The sequence below is a fragment of the Podarcis liolepis genome, assembly GCF_965112155.1.
Source record: "Podarcis liolepis genome assembly, chromosome: 10".
Classification (NCBI taxonomy): Eukaryota; Metazoa; Chordata; class Lepidosauria; order Squamata; family Lacertidae; genus Podarcis; species Podarcis liolepis.
The window spans coordinates 37,210,424-37,226,035 of NC_139562.1; the positions used below are offsets into that span (position 1 = coordinate 37,210,424).

Sequence of the window (15,612 nt, forward strand, 5' to 3'; positions counted from 1 at the left end):
GTATGTGTATTGTCTTCACAGTAATTTTGTGCTAGATAATAGTGAAGAAATAAAATTCCCCGCTTCTCTACTAAACTCACCAACCAACTCAAAGCAACAGTAGAAGACTTCTGTGAAATGGTATATTTCAATAGTTCCTGACACTATGGAAATAAGTGCAGAGCAATACCAAGTGTATTGTAGAAACTTTACAGAATGTTTCTGTTCATATATTTTAATACACCAAAGGGGAGAAAACATTCAAATATGAAGCACTACTTCCTAAGAAACTCTGTCCCCAACATTCAGTCAGTATTTACCTTCTACATATATGCTTTCCTCTCTAGCATCACACTACCTAATACTTACTTCAAGTGTCCATGACAGTTTAGAAGATACTGTCCTTATTGTCTTGGAAGATGTTTTGTAGGGCCAATTCTGAGGTGGTTTCTAATACTTGCTTAGTTATTTACATATTTCTCGTATGGCTGTTGTGCAGAATAGTTGGATTTGGGGGCACTCACACCACATGTGGAGGTATGTGCCTGTGGAGGTGCACCCTCTCCAGCATTTTGGTAAGGTTCCTGCCCATTTACACCACAAAGAACTCAAAACCCACCTACTTTCAGCAGTCAGAAACATCATAACCAGACACTGGAGAGACCTGTCAGGAGTAAGCATGGTACCAAATAGTATGGGAAACAGCCTTACTAGAAAAGTTAACCAATAAACTGAAACTGACATGGGGACAAATAGAAGACGACACCTTCACCCCGGTATGGCTCCCCTTTATCACATACACAGCCCAACAAGACAATGACAAAAATCCACCAACATACAAATCAATATGGCTAACCTGATCCAAAACACCCACCCACCCCACTCACACATGAAAACGAAGACCACCACAGCCAACCACAATTGAACAACCACACCCTAGGCCAACCCCAACCTCTCTCACCACCAAAGGAACACAAGTGAATAGCAGAGAACCTGCACAAGCAACACTGACACAAAACCCCACATATATTAAGTAAAATAGAAATATTGCCACCTAACCCCACCTCCACTCATCTTTCCCCCTTTTCTTCCTAACGTCTCAACAAATGAAACTGATCTGTAAAAAAATGTTACTTGGAATTAAAAGAGAGAGATTGCACATACTTTTGTAAACCAAGAAAATCTTTAATAAAAATACATTTAAAAAAAGAAAAGAAGATACTGTCCTTAAAACAGAGCAGTGCCTACAGTGGTCAGTTCTGCTTAAATTAGAATTGTCCTGTCCTGGCTGTGACTGGTTCCAATAGGCTGAGATTACATGCAAGATAGAAGGAATGTAGCAATTAGTCAGGGTCAGAGCAGATAGATGGCTTGGACTTACTAAATCAACTGACCTTCCGAAAGCTCTGAGTGTGGCAGTTTGCTCCTCCTCGTGCTGCCACACGCTCCCCTCCCTCCCTGCTTCCCAGAACCAGAATTGGGCTGAAATGGACGGAGCAGCGACAGGCTGCACATAGGCTTGGTCCCTGATTGCTTGGGGAAAGCTCTGGAGAGGAGAGACTTAGGCGGCTGCAGGGAGGTTGGAACTTTTTCTTGGCAACTGATTCATGGCGTAAAACTACCAGGGATGAGCTGCTGTGCTCATTAGGCCTGACACTCAGCCAAGTCTGTGAAGGTTGTGTTTTTGCTAATAAAGTGTTAACTCCAACTTTGAATGGTGTGATTTATTGCAGACTCACTCTTTGACTGTCTGTATTTTAGGCGTTTTCTTTTTTTATTTGTGTTATATGCAGTGGTCTATGGCTGCAAGCAATAAATCTTCTATTGAATAAATAAATAACATTCATTTGAGAGCAATGTGATTTGTGCTTAAAGGGGCATTCTTACATGTGTTCCAATGTGTACTCAGATGTTCACTCCAATGCCTAGCCAGCCAGTGCTTCCCATTCTGCTGCTCTACTTTCATTGCTACAGTACAGTGCAACAAAATTTTATGCAGGAGCAAAGGCATTGGTCTGGTTGCCAAGACCATTGAGACTAGAAGGTAGCTATATAGTTACCGTATTTTTTGCTCTATAAGACTCACTTTTTTCCCTCCTAAAAAGTAAGGGGAAATATGTGTGCGTCTTATGGAGCGAATGCAGGCTGCGCAGCTATCACAGAAGCCAGAACAGCAAGAGGGATTGCTGCTTTCACTGCGCAGCGATCCCTCTTGCTGTTCTGGCTTCTGAGATTCAGAATATTTTTTTTCTTGTTTTCCTCCTCCAAAAACTAGGTGCGTCTTGTGGTCTGGTGCGTCTTATAGAGCGAAAAATACGGTACTTGCTCACAGGACCAGCATTTATTCTCTGTGGCCCTTTCATTACTCCCTTAAAAATGGTCAAAACAGGGGCTTCTTTTCAAGGGCAAATATTTGTTAATATTCAATCGAGATATCACAAGTGTTGCTATCTATTTGTTGTGAGACAGGGATGTCTAATCCATGGCCCACGATCTACAACTGGTTCCTGAGAGTTGTAGTCTACTAAGACCTGCCTCCCACAATTTGCCATGTACATCTTTTAATGGCTTCTTTGGATCCCGTTTCGATGTCATGATGACAAATGCTTTTTTTGTGGCCCTCTAAGCCAGTCCTGGTACATTTTAAAACAATACTTTAATGTATATATTAATACATATCAACTGATGGATCCTATAGTCACCCAACTATAAAAAGCATGGGAACCCTTGGAGTTTTCTTTAGAAAAGAAACAATCGTCACACTCGTTTACATTTTGGCGACCTGCACTTTGGCATGCAGTCTCTGGAGGGGTTGACCATGAGTCAATGCAGCCTTCAGCCCAAAAGGTTTATTACCTCAGCTGTAAGAGTTGAGCTTCTTAATACAGGGTGCAGATTAAAGTCAAAGCCACACTTGCACACATATGTGCAGTAGAAATGATAGGAGCCACATGCATCTATCTTTAGACCTCTCCTTTTCCTATCCATGTGGTTTCTGTCAACAACTGTTGATCTTTTTTTACTAGCAACTAAGACGGCAAATACTCGGAAATTTAGCCAACCTCTGGTTTATTTGTTTTTTTTAAAAAAATATTTGCAAATAATATCAGGTTCTTAGAATGTTGATAATTTACTTGCATTGGTATCACCATTTTAAAGAGTACTACTGCCATCATGTGTTGAGATATTATAAATAAAGCTTGTCAAATCCTCATATTTGTATTTTGTGCGTGTATTTAAAGTTGGGTGCTCTTTAACAACAGACTGGATAAGTTATCTAGTAATTCTGGCTGAAGTTTCTGTGTATCAGGATTACAGAACTCTCGTGCTTTTTAGCTTCCCTAAAGTGTCTGGAGAATCAAGCTAGGCAAGGTGGAAATTAAGCCTGTGTCTGAATTTGTGACAGCTCCTGTACTGATAGAGAATGAAAGGAGATAATTCATTATCTTTTCAAATGGTCATTCTTCTCAGTCACGCTGATAAGAATCAATGAAGGAACATATTAGAAGCAGAGCCTTTGTTTTATTTAATGGCCAAGTTTCTGAAGCTGAACTTTCGGCATAGTTTGGAATGGTACTTCGGTTTCTTTCCAATAGAATGCAGTGTTTTGCTTTTTTCTCATAAGAGTGAATAGCAGCCTTTTATCTGAGAAAGCAAAAGGGTGCAGCATTCAAATGTTTATGGGGTGAAATTTGCCACCTGGCCTTGATGACATAGGGAAATTAATAACTAATAATAATATTTATATGCTTCCCATCTGACTAGGTTGCCCCAGCTACTCTTGGCGGCTCCCAAGAAAGTATTAAAAGCACAATAAAACACCAACCATTAAAAACTTCCTTGAACAGGACTGCCTGCAGATGTTAATGAAAAGCTTTCTGGATCAGACCAATGGCCCATCTAGTCCAGCATCTTGATCTCAACAGTGGCTGACCTGATGCCTGTGGAAAACGTGCATGCAGAAATAGAGCATTGCTGCACCCTCCCATACTGTGGTTTCGAATAACTGGTATTCAGAAGCATTTCTGCCTCTGACTGTGGAGGCAGAACATAACCATCATGGGAAGTATCCATTGATAACCCTCTCCACCATGAATGAAGGAGCAGGTTTAGCCCCATCAGCTGAGCCATAGATTAAACCCTAGATGTGGGTGGCGCTGTGGGTTAAACCACAGAGCCTAGGGCTTGCTGATCAGAAGGTCAGCGGTTCGAATCCCCGTGATGGGGTGAGCTCCCGTTGCTCGGTCCCTGCTCCTGCCAACCTAGCAGTTCAAAAGCATGTCAAAGTGCAAGTAGATAAATAGGTACCGCTCCGGTGGGAAGGTAAACGGTGTTTCCATGCGCTGCTCTGGTTTGCCAGAAGCGGCTTAGCCCTGCTGGCCACATGACTCGGAAGCTGTACGCCGGCTCACTCGGCCAATAAAGCGAGATGACCGCCACAACCCCAGAGTCGGCCACGACTGTACCTAATGGTCAGGGGTCCCTTTACCTTTACCTTACTTTATTGCATACATATCAATAGACTATTGATAGGCTTGGTTACCTGCATAAACACAAAAACCTGGATCCTGAGCTCCATGGCAACATTCTGCTTATGATGGGGCTTTTCAACACACACACCCTGTCATACTGCAGCCCCTCCTTTCCCCCTGGAAGCTAATCCTGAGAATTGGGAAACACTTTAGAAAGCCATGGGATGGTGTACAATGGGATGCGGAGCAATGTGGGAGTCAGAGGAAAAGAACCTGGGATGAACAGGTGTTTCTGATCATATTGTGGCAATTTTGGATCTCATTAAGTTATTTTTCAAATCAAATCAAAGACCTTTATTGGCATCACAATCTAAAACATTTCAGGTCACTGGGATAATTAAAAGGACAAGGGTGAAGCTGTCGAGGGTCATAAAGTCACACTGTGATCGTGTGCACTTAGATATTCTGCTTCGCCCTGTCTGTTCCCTGAAAGGATGGTTCATTGGGAACCCTTTCGGGTAAAATTGTGGCTAAAAAGGAAGCTACTAAAGCAGGGATATCTTTGTCCTGATCTGTCAGGAGAAACCTCATTTGACTTCTTCTCAGAGTTACAGGCCGGAGGTCCAACATTTTGCTCAGTATCAGTTGGCGAGGTCTACTGTGTAGAGAGCAATCTAAGAGAATGTGGTCCATTGAATCAGGTACTTCTTGGTTGCAGGCACACAAATGGGCTTGATATGGGGCATGTGAGAATCTACCTTTGGTCACTACAGAGGGGAAGGCAGTTAATCTCGCGAGCATAAAGGCTCTTCAGTGGGAAGGGAGTAGTAGATCCTTTAGATATTTGGCACAGGTTCCGTAGGGTGTTGTAATACCCAAGGCCTCCAGAGAATAGGATCTCGGAGTATGAGGTAACAAGCGCTGTCTTTCATGGTCGCAGAGTCACTGTTTGATTATTTGGAATATGTAACTTTCGTCACATGCTTCAAGGCTCTCAAGAGCAATGCCCAAACTACGGATTTTATCTTGAATTGCTCTATACTATCCAGGTCTTCAAGCATAGAGGTTAAGAAGGAGTTAGATGTTGTTCTAAAGTGGACTTTCAGCCATGCCTTGATTGTAGTGAGCCATGCATTGATTTCCATCAGATGTTGACCAGTTTCAACACATAGGGTTAAGTAACTTATGCATTTAGGGTCACAATGGATCTTAAGAAGAAAAGTCACTTGAATTTGTTCAACTTCTCTGTTAAATGCTTGTATCCAAATTGGAATGCCGTACAATAACTGAGAAAGGGAATTATTTTATATTCTGCTCCAGACCTAACTACACATTACACAGAGACATTTGAAACTGAATCCAAACCAGCTTTCTTAAAAACAACAACAAACCACAACAACAACTGGAAGGGAGGAACAGGAGGGGCCCAGGAGCCCCTATACTGCCTGCTAGGTCTCTGCTACAAACTGCCCTGTAGCCTTTCTCCATGCATAAATCAAAGCACATTTATAGTCAAGATGAAGAAAAACCGGCTGGAGCAGACCTACTTGTAGCTGAGTAGCACTGGGAAAGGAAAGGGTTCTAAGAGAACCCTCTCCCTGCTACTTGTCTGCTCCAAGTCAAACCCCCCCCCCCCATATGGCTGTAGTTAATCCTTTGGGTATTTAAAAGTTAGCTTCTTCTGCCTTCAACCTTTTGATAAACTGGAAGAAGGGCATATTCTGTAGGGTGTGCTCTATCAACTCAAAGTTAAAATTTAACTATAACCAAATACATACATTTATAAGAAACAGAGTTTCTAGCTATAAAATCCATATGAGCATTAAGATATTTGCAGTTTGTGGGCCCAGACATTCTGCACAAAACAGAATGTTAAGTGTTACTGCATCAGTAGTTTGGGTAGATAGAAACATGTTGACTGTTACCCAAGCATCATTTGTAGGAACTGTCCTGAAATAATAATAATAATAATAATAATAATAATAATAATAATAATAATAATATATTTATTTATACCCTGCCCTCCCCAGCCAAGGCCAGGCTCAGAGCGGCTTACAAGCAATAATAAAAACAAGTTGAATGATTACAACTTAAAAACAAAATTAAAAGACAACATTAAAATATTACAACATTAAAATAAAATGTAGCCTCAACGCAGGAGGAGAAGGAAAGAAAAAAAGAAAGAGAGGGAGGGAATCAAATTGGCTCCAAGCCAAAGGCCAGGCGGAAAAACTCTTACAGGCCCTGCGGAAAGAAATCATATATATATATATATATATATATATATATATATATATATATATACACATATACACACACACACATATATATACACACACACATATATATATATGGCAGACACAGAAAATTAAATATGGGGTCATGGGCAGTTTATTCACATCATCCCTGTGTAATTTGGACAGGGAAATCATGAGATGGGTTTGTTTTTCTGCCTTCTGTTCTGAAAAGCAGAACTCATTCATTACTTAATCTTTGGTAACAGCTTTATGTTGAAGTCATTAAAGATGTCATATGGCACAGGTCAGTCTTTATTGATTACTGTTACACTGGACTGGGGTATCTGAAAATAGTATTTGCCTTAAGCTATGTCTGGCTAAAAGATGCACGCCAACATGGCTACCATGACAGTTGTGTGGAGTCAGTTGCCCTGGAGCCTAAAGAAGACAAGAGTCTTTGATTCTACAGAGCTGCTCTCAAAAGAACACCTATCCCAACCCCACCCTGTTAAAAGCTGGCGGAATGTCCAGTTACAGCCCCACCCATTGCTTTATGATTGGTTCCCTGTTGCCTAGGGTGATGACGATGCTTTATTCAATCTATACAAGGCTCCCAAGAGGAAAGGAAGTTACCACCCCTAGTGGCATGACACCTATGGCCCACTGAATCTGGGTCAAAGCAGCATCTCACACCGGGGTCTCATTGTATTACGAGCAGTGGCACCAAAGCCACAAAGAAAGAGGGAGCAACAGAAAACGACCAGGAAAACAAAGTACTGGAAAATCAGGAGTGTGTGCCCAGCTGGTTAAGGGCAGAAGGCACAAACCACACAATACAGAACTAACAGCACAAGCAGTGGCTGCTGTGGAAGGAGAAACTCCTAGGGAGGAAAAAAACGAAAGTTGGAAAGGTATTTTTTTGGAAGAGGCTTCCCAATTATCTCCTGAAATGTGGAGACAGGGACGGCGGTGTTATCAGCAGCTGTCTCTGCAACTAGGATATACCAAACAATGGCCCAACATGGGAAGAAGGGACCAAAATGGTGAAAGAAGTGATCCAGGAGTGTCTCACGGTAGCCATCACGATACCAAAGTGCAGAAGCCCAAAGCTTGTCACTTTTCCGAACGGAAGAACGGTACGTTCTCTGGGAATGGTAGACCATGGAAGAAAAGGGGAGGCTATTGGAAGAAGAAAAGATCACCTAAGAAGGAGAAAGCAAAGCATTGGTGTGCAAGTCACCAGTGGAAATCCAGATGTTGTAGGATTGGGAGAAGTCACCGCCGTAATCGGAAGCGGAAGAGCCAGCGTTTGTTAGCATTTATGCATGCAGCTGTAAAGGGGAGACTGCGCCCCATGAATCTGTGTGGATGGAGGGCACCAGGAATGCGTGCCCCTAGGAACACAACACAGTTTATCATGCATCAGGTGTACCAAGACATGCGCCAGGAGGAGAAAAGGGCAGCGGCGGAAAAAGCAGCTGCTGCCGACAAAAGAGAAGAAGAGAAATCAGAACAACAGCAATCCACCGGAGAGAATGATTGTGCCATGGTATTTCCAAATGCCAGTTGCATGGCCACCATTTCGGCTATGAGCCCACAGATAAATATTTTCATGGGAGATGAGGAAGTTGGAGAAGATGAGAGTAGTCAGAAAAACCAAATATATGAAGATATAGGTCTGGAATCTCACCTGAGTATTTCCTGTGAGCCATAAAAATACAATGACTGGACTATGCGTTTGTATTCCTCGATAGTTCAGAAGAGATCTTGATCTCCAGATTCTTAAATAAATGTATATTCTGCTCTCTCAGCTCTGTTCCGTCTTTATCTGGTGTGGTTCACATGCTTGCAGAGATGTGCAAAAGGCAAAGATACTATTCTTAAAACTCTGTGTCCTCAAAGTCAAAATTGATTCAGGAAATCATTTAAGCTTAAATCCTGATGAATATAAACTGGCCCTAAAGAAAGTTAATTATTCAAAAGTCTCATTGAAAATGAAGTGGGAGTTAAGTGTGGCCAAATTTAATTAAATTGGGGCTATTTAGTTTGATTTTGACAAAGCTTCACATGTTGTGGAAGTGTTCAGTGGGTCTTACTCCCAATGTATAAGATTGCCTCTTTTAAACCTGCTCTCAGTGACAAGTTCCAAAATGTTGGTGCCACTACCAAGAAGGCCCTGGTCCATGTTGCCACTCACTTTATTCTACATTAAATGGGTAGGTCAAACATCTGAAGAAGGTCTTCATGTGCATGAAGGTTCAAATGGGAGAAAATCCAATGTCTCCCATACAAATCCAGCCCACATTCCAACTTGTAAATGTGGTATCCAGTACTGTACAGGTGTGTGCCTGTGTCTTAGTCCCTATACCACAGTAAGCTCATAGGGGGAAGAGCACACACACAGGTTGAGTGGGTATCAGCAAGGATCCTAATGGGCCTTGGTCAGGAAGGTCAAGAAAGTAGCCAGTTGGACTGGTACAGTTTGGTTTAACCTTCATCCAGAAATCACAGGATCTAGGAGGCCAGAATGCGTGGTACCAGCTGGCTTCTCCCTCTTACCTTGGAAGTCAAGGTTCTCAATATGATCTCTATGGGCTCGCTAGGTCCCTGCCTGCATTGCACCCTTGCTTGGGACAGAGCCTCTGCATAGCCAGTGAGTAACCTTCACTCCTGGGCTGTTAGCCTTGGTGTCTTGCCAAAGGAGTAGCAAACATCCCATTGCTAGATCACTAGGTTCCATCTGGCCTGTAGCGGCAATTGTGTGATTTGACTTCTGTGGGTCCATATGAGAGATGACAGGATTGTTCTCTCCAAATGAAAGAAGCAAGATATCTACTACTATTAATAATAAAATACATCAAATGTATTCCAACTTGAGCTTACTGTACAAACTCCATTAATCCAGCCTGACTCCATAAATTCAGTGCGCTCGTTCTGTCTCATTCTGTCCCCTGTCAGACTGATCACTAAATCTTTGTTTCATGGTTGGGTTGGAGAGTTTAATTCTGGAACCTGTAAGGCCAATAAATTGTAAAAAAGAATAGATCAGTGTAGAAGAGTGATATCTTTTGTATTCAGTAATGCTTCCACAAATAGAAAATCGATTCCTATTTCCTGTTTTTCATTATAGAGAAAAGATTATGGCAATCCTCAGGGTACTTACTCTAAAGCAGTCTTATTGATTGCATTCAAAAGCTCTAGTTCAGGTGTCGACTATTTCAATGGAAAAGACATTCAGAGGAGTGCTTAGGATGACAGTCTGACTTGGCGTTGAGCTGAAACAATATGTTCTGTGCGGTGCATTTTTCAGAGGATTAAAATGTAAGATGTGCTGAATGTTCCCAGCACCATTACTTTCATAGGACCCCGGTAAAAGTGGGAAGGATAGTTTCAGGAGGGGAATTTAAATAATTGGGTGGAATGGGCAGGTCTTACCCTTAACAATAAGATGGGCAAAGGCTCTTCTTGTAAAATAAAAAATAGCCTCGCCACTGCTCCATATCAGAGTCCCCCCCCCCATTTTTTCAAAGAGGGCAGAGGAGGATAACTTGACCATTTTGAAAGGACTAGTTATAGTCTTGATACAGCAATGATTAGAAAGGTGTTTGGTAAATTTTGAAATATTCCGCTAGTTTCCATGGCACTTTTGGCTATAATCCCCTTTCTGAGCCATCTATGCCAGGAGCAATTGCTACAAATGGTGGTAACAAATTCTGTATGCTAATCATACATTGTGTGAAGAAGCAATGTCTTTTCTCTGTCCTGAATTGACCGACAATCATTTTAATTGAATGACCCTGAGCTCTTATGAAAGAGGGAGAGAGAGAAAACCTCTCAACACAATTTCTCTTTTAAATAAGCTTCAATCATGGTTCCTCCTTAGCCCAGAGGCTTTAGCTTTAGTCGCCCATTTCCAGCCTTTTTTAAAGGCTTATAATATCCTTATTGAGATTTTCAGTGAAATATCAATCAAAAGTCCAAACTCCTCTTCCTGATTAGCCACCCATCATCAGGCCCTTCATCATATATGTGGCTGGGGGTTTGTGTCATAACTTAATGCTTACATTGGGTATAATTTGCCAGTTTTTTTGCTCCTGAAACTGCTGGGCAGCTTTGGACCCTTAAACTATTAGTGAATCTTTGGGGAGGTTGGAAGGGTTATAGGATGGAGGTGTGTGCTCAGGGCCATCCCTACCATTAGGCAAAATGAGATGATGGCCTCAGGCAGCAGATACTGGGGGACCAGTCCCCTAGCTGTTCCTAAGCCTCCTTCCACTCCTAGTCATTCTGTCAGAGAGCAAAGCTTCAGATGCTTTTAGGGTAGTTTAAAGGTAAAGGGACCCCTGACCATTAGGTCCAGTCGTGGCCGACTCTGGGGTTGCAGCGCTCATCTCGCTTTATTGGCCAAAGGAGCCGGCGTACAGCTTCCGGGTCATGTGGCCAGCATGACTAAGCTGCTTCTGGCGAACCAGAGCAGTGCATGGAAATGACATTTACCTTCCCGCCAGAGCGGTACCTATTTATCTACTTGCACTTTGACATGCTTTTGAACTGCTAGGTTGGTAGGAGCAGGGACCGAGCAACGGGAGCTCACCCCGTAGTGGGGATTCGAACCGCCGACCTTCTGATTGCAAGTCCTAGGCTCTGTGGTTTAACCCACAGTGCCACCCGCGTCCCTTTAGGGTAGTTTAAGCCACCCTAAACTAGCTTGTTGTCTCAGGTTCAGTGGGGCTGGCGGAGTGGCAAGCAGGGAGGGCAACAGCCAGAGCCACACCCTGGATTTGTTATAAGTAAGAAGGCAGGCAGGTGGGGGCTGGTTGAGGACAAACTGTGGTCAGTGGGGCAGTATCTCATTTGTCCTCATAGACCAGCCTCCACTGAGCAGAGGGCAGTGTCATGTCACCAGCGCCGAAGAAAGATTCAACTGGAAGTCTAGTTGAGTTTTGTATGTGGGAGGGAGTGCCATTTTATTCTTCACCTGAGAGAGCAAACCTTCTTAGCTCAACCCTGAGGGTTCTTATTATTCCGAGCAAACAGTGGCATTTTTCTTCTCTCTCTGTTTTTATTCGCTTAAATTGTTTTTGTTGTTGTTCTGTGTGGATTGCAGTGGTGCTCCTGCTGGCTGCATTAATCTCCACCACTTGCTTGCAGGAGGTCACAAAACTACATTTTCAAAAGTGAAAGACCTGAGAAAATGCCATTGTTTGCAGCCAGCAGTAAGTGTCCCTCAAGCTGTTCTAAAACAATCTCTCTTTCTGAAAGATAAATGAAATGTCTCCTTTTTGTTGCCCATGAGTGGTGTAGCAAATTCAGAGAGGGTTTTTCATCCCCCTTTCAGACCTCCAGTGAGGAAACTGGTTTTAATGATAGATTGTGTCATTCTCTTAGGAGATCAGCAATTTCACTTGACATCCTTCAATAACTTTTATATCATATGGACCCAAGGATTTGTTGACTGTTAATTTGTCAATCAGCATAGAACTTCATTTCATCTTCTGTATGTGATTTACTTCTTCTGACGCCCTCCCTGAATCAAGCGGTTATGTGTATCTGTACAGTACTTATCCCATTCCCATTTTATTTTGACAATCCTATGACATAGATTCGGTTAAGTGAGACAGGGACAAATCCAAGGTCACTCAAGGAGCTTCCTGGCTGAACAGGGATTCAAACCAAGATCTCCCTAGTCCTAATCTGACACTAACTACTTCACCACACCTCAGTCTGAAACTGCATGAAAGCTTGCAGAAAGCTGGCAAATACTGAATTGTGCTGACCCATGACTGATTTCATAATAGAAATACTTATAACTTTGTTCCAAATGAATGGTCTTCTCTCCAGATTGTCTCCTGATTTTTTTATTTACCTGGCACTCTGTGTGTGCACATGTGTATAATGAATGATCAAATGCAAAAATAATAATGTTTGTCCTTAAATTTAATTCACGAATCTTAGATGAGTGTAGTAATGATCTCTTCCACTTGGAGGCAATCTTTTCAAAGAAGAAATTAAACATTTTCAATCAGATCTTGTTATGATTGACTGGACAGATTAAATAATTAGTTCCAACCTAAGGAAGAAAGCATAAAGTATTCTCTGTGTATTTCAGCAAAAAAAAGTCCTGTCATTTGTCTATGGTAGGTTTTTTTAAAAAAATAAATTCTTAAAGTGTGTTCTGAAAACTTAAACTGTGAATTTAAAGAAGCTTCAGACTCCTTTTAGATATCTGCCAGTAGTAATTAATAACAGTCAGATAATGACTTGCAGGGACTTAAGTAAGGCAAAATGAAATATTAACATAAGTGCAAAAAATAGAATTCATGTGTTGAACAAATTATAGAGAAGAAAAAGTTGGAATACAATATTCAATCTCGGAAGAGTTTTTATTGTTTAAAAAAGAGAGGCATGTAATGGACAAAATACACAGATCATTATTCTTCCTCCCCATATATTTTCACTTGCAGATGCCTATTTCTAATTTCTCTAACAGCTGACACCCAGTGAATCAATGAAGTTGAACTATTGCCTTTGCTATTCTTCACTTTCACAATTCCCACATTGCCTCTTAGTCACAGTGAGAGGCTGAATACATTACACACTTAATGACTCTTATTGCAGATTTTTTGTTCTGGCAGAAGAGCACTTCTCCTACACTTTTTAAAAAAGCAACAGTGAATTGGGCTGGGTGGGGAGGAGGTTATATTGAAATACACTGATGATTCATCACGAATCTCTCATCTATTGCATAATTGGCCTGAAATCAGTAAGATGTCAAGTGCGAGACATTTCAAAAAGCACCTTGAAAGACCAATGAAATGCTAGAACATTCATTTTGGTTCTTGGTTGAATAGGAGATGTGGGCATGGGTAAAAACTAGTCTATACAGTGTCACCCACCTGTATTTGGTCACTTTCATAATACATTATAATAATAATTTAGTACTTATACCCCACCCATCTGACTGGGTTGCCCCAGCCACTCTGGGTAGCCTGAAACATAAATCTGTTTCTCTTTAAACAGCCACCAGACTGTTGCTTTTAAAAATTCATACACATTAACTGTGCTTGGATGATCATCTCACAACTAAATCTGCCATCTCTTGTTAATAAATAGTTTGCAACAATTCCCCCCTCTTTTGCTTTGAAGGATATCCTTTGTGAAACATGATGCTTAGCTATGCAACAATGCCATCCACATGGCCTCAAAACAAGCTTGGAAAGTATTTTACTCTTGTGATGACATTCCCTCCTCCTGATCTTCAGGGAACCATAGTTTCCCATTTTGTCCAAACTTGGAAATGATAGTCATCAGGTTTGGAACAATCCAGGGCCTTAAACCAACTTCAGCTAACAGGTTGGCTTCCTGGTTTGGAAGAAACAGGAAACTATGGTTAGTAGAATACTTCCTGGATTACTGTAGCAAACTGTGGAGGGAGGAGGGAAGGATAGATGCTAGTGTAACCCACTGCTGTCTCACTTTATCAAGGCTGAAACTTATTAATCACAATGAGTTTCGTAGAATGGTACATAGTGATCAAGGTGCTGCTTTTCAAACTGAACTTCGGGAGGGTGGTGCTCTATTTTGTTAATTTATGGCACTTGTGTAAATTAGATCATTTGTGTAAAATCCTTATGCACTGCTGTTCGACATTTGAGAGTTCTATGTTATTTGCCTCTATAGAAATCATTTGCTGTGAGTCCCTTCAGAGACCCTTAATCAAGACTTTTGGTGAATAAAAATAATCATTAAAAATAGTTACACAAGCATGGACCAAGGGCAAAGCCTCGTGCATGTTTTGATTTAATAAGTCAATATAGGATCCTCCAAAACAAGCCACAGACATATACATATGGGAAATGGATGGATGAAACTATCTTCTCTCATTTTTACTGCTGCAAAATTGTTACATAACCAAGCATCATGTTTCACAAAGGATATCCTTCAAAGCAAAAGAGGGGGGAATTGTTGCAAACTATTTATTAACAAGAGTTTTGAGGTAATGGTGTGAATACAGAGAGTGCATACTTTCCGCTGTAGTATTTTATACTATCTGACTTTGGGGTCTGTGACTATTGTATTTGAGAAAATATGTGTGCTTTCATATATGATTTAAATGCAAAATTGTCTTTCTGGCATTTGGTCTCGAATGATGATGATGTTCTAACTCTGTTTTGCTATAAAAGGGACAGTACTGATGTGAGCTTAATTTGTAATGTAAAATACTTTCCAAGCTTGTTTTGAGGCCATGTGGATGGCTGTTTACAAGACTCAACATCATGGGGTTTTTTTGTCTTGGAGGACAACACTTTATATTTGATCACTGTTTTAAAATAATTCAGTCAAGTTTGTTTAAAAACAATGGGTTAGTAAAATGAGGTTCCATAATCAAAACACATTTGAGGGTTCAAGATTTTGCAGGTACACTTTTCTGAAAAGGGTGGTTTCTTATTGGTGAAAGAGAGAAGATTATTTAAATGAGAAGTAATGGAAAGAAGAGGCTCAGAAGTGCAATTTAAAATTTGATTAAAATAATATGTAGTGAATGCTATTATTTCATATCTCAGTAGTTCAGCAGAGTAGATTTTCCCCCATTTCCAAAGACATTTTTTTTTAAAAAAATAAAGATTCAGATGGCTGTTTTAATCTGGTATGGAGATATGTCTTAGCAAATATCAGAAATGTTTGAATAAGCTGTACAAATATGAGAATGTGTAAGGAGATATCAACCAAGGGTAATGCAGGATAAAGTGCTAAATTTTTGAAATATGGACATGTAGTTAGGAAGGCTCAACAGAAGTGTTAACCTCCTTTGTTGACCTGCTTGCTAAAATGTGAATTCATATTCCATCAGGTAGATGCTGCTAACAAACATATTCATCAGTATAAGAAAACTGACTTCCTAATGCAAAATGGACTAAGTCATC

The 15,612-nt window shown here is 41.0% G+C and overlaps 1 long non-coding RNA gene across 1 annotated transcript; it reads right to left on the bottom strand.

Moving 5' to 3' along the window:
- Positions 1–7,309: 7,309 nt before the first annotated feature.
- On the bottom strand, positions 7,310–12,755 carry LOC310687665. The gene is made up of 2 exons (XR_014516525.1): positions 9,852–12,755; positions 7,310–9,700 (listed from the first exon to the last, which is right to left on the bottom strand). It is a non-coding gene; the product is annotated as an uncharacterized lncRNA (long non-coding RNA).
- Positions 12,756–15,612: the final 2,857 nt, after the last annotated feature.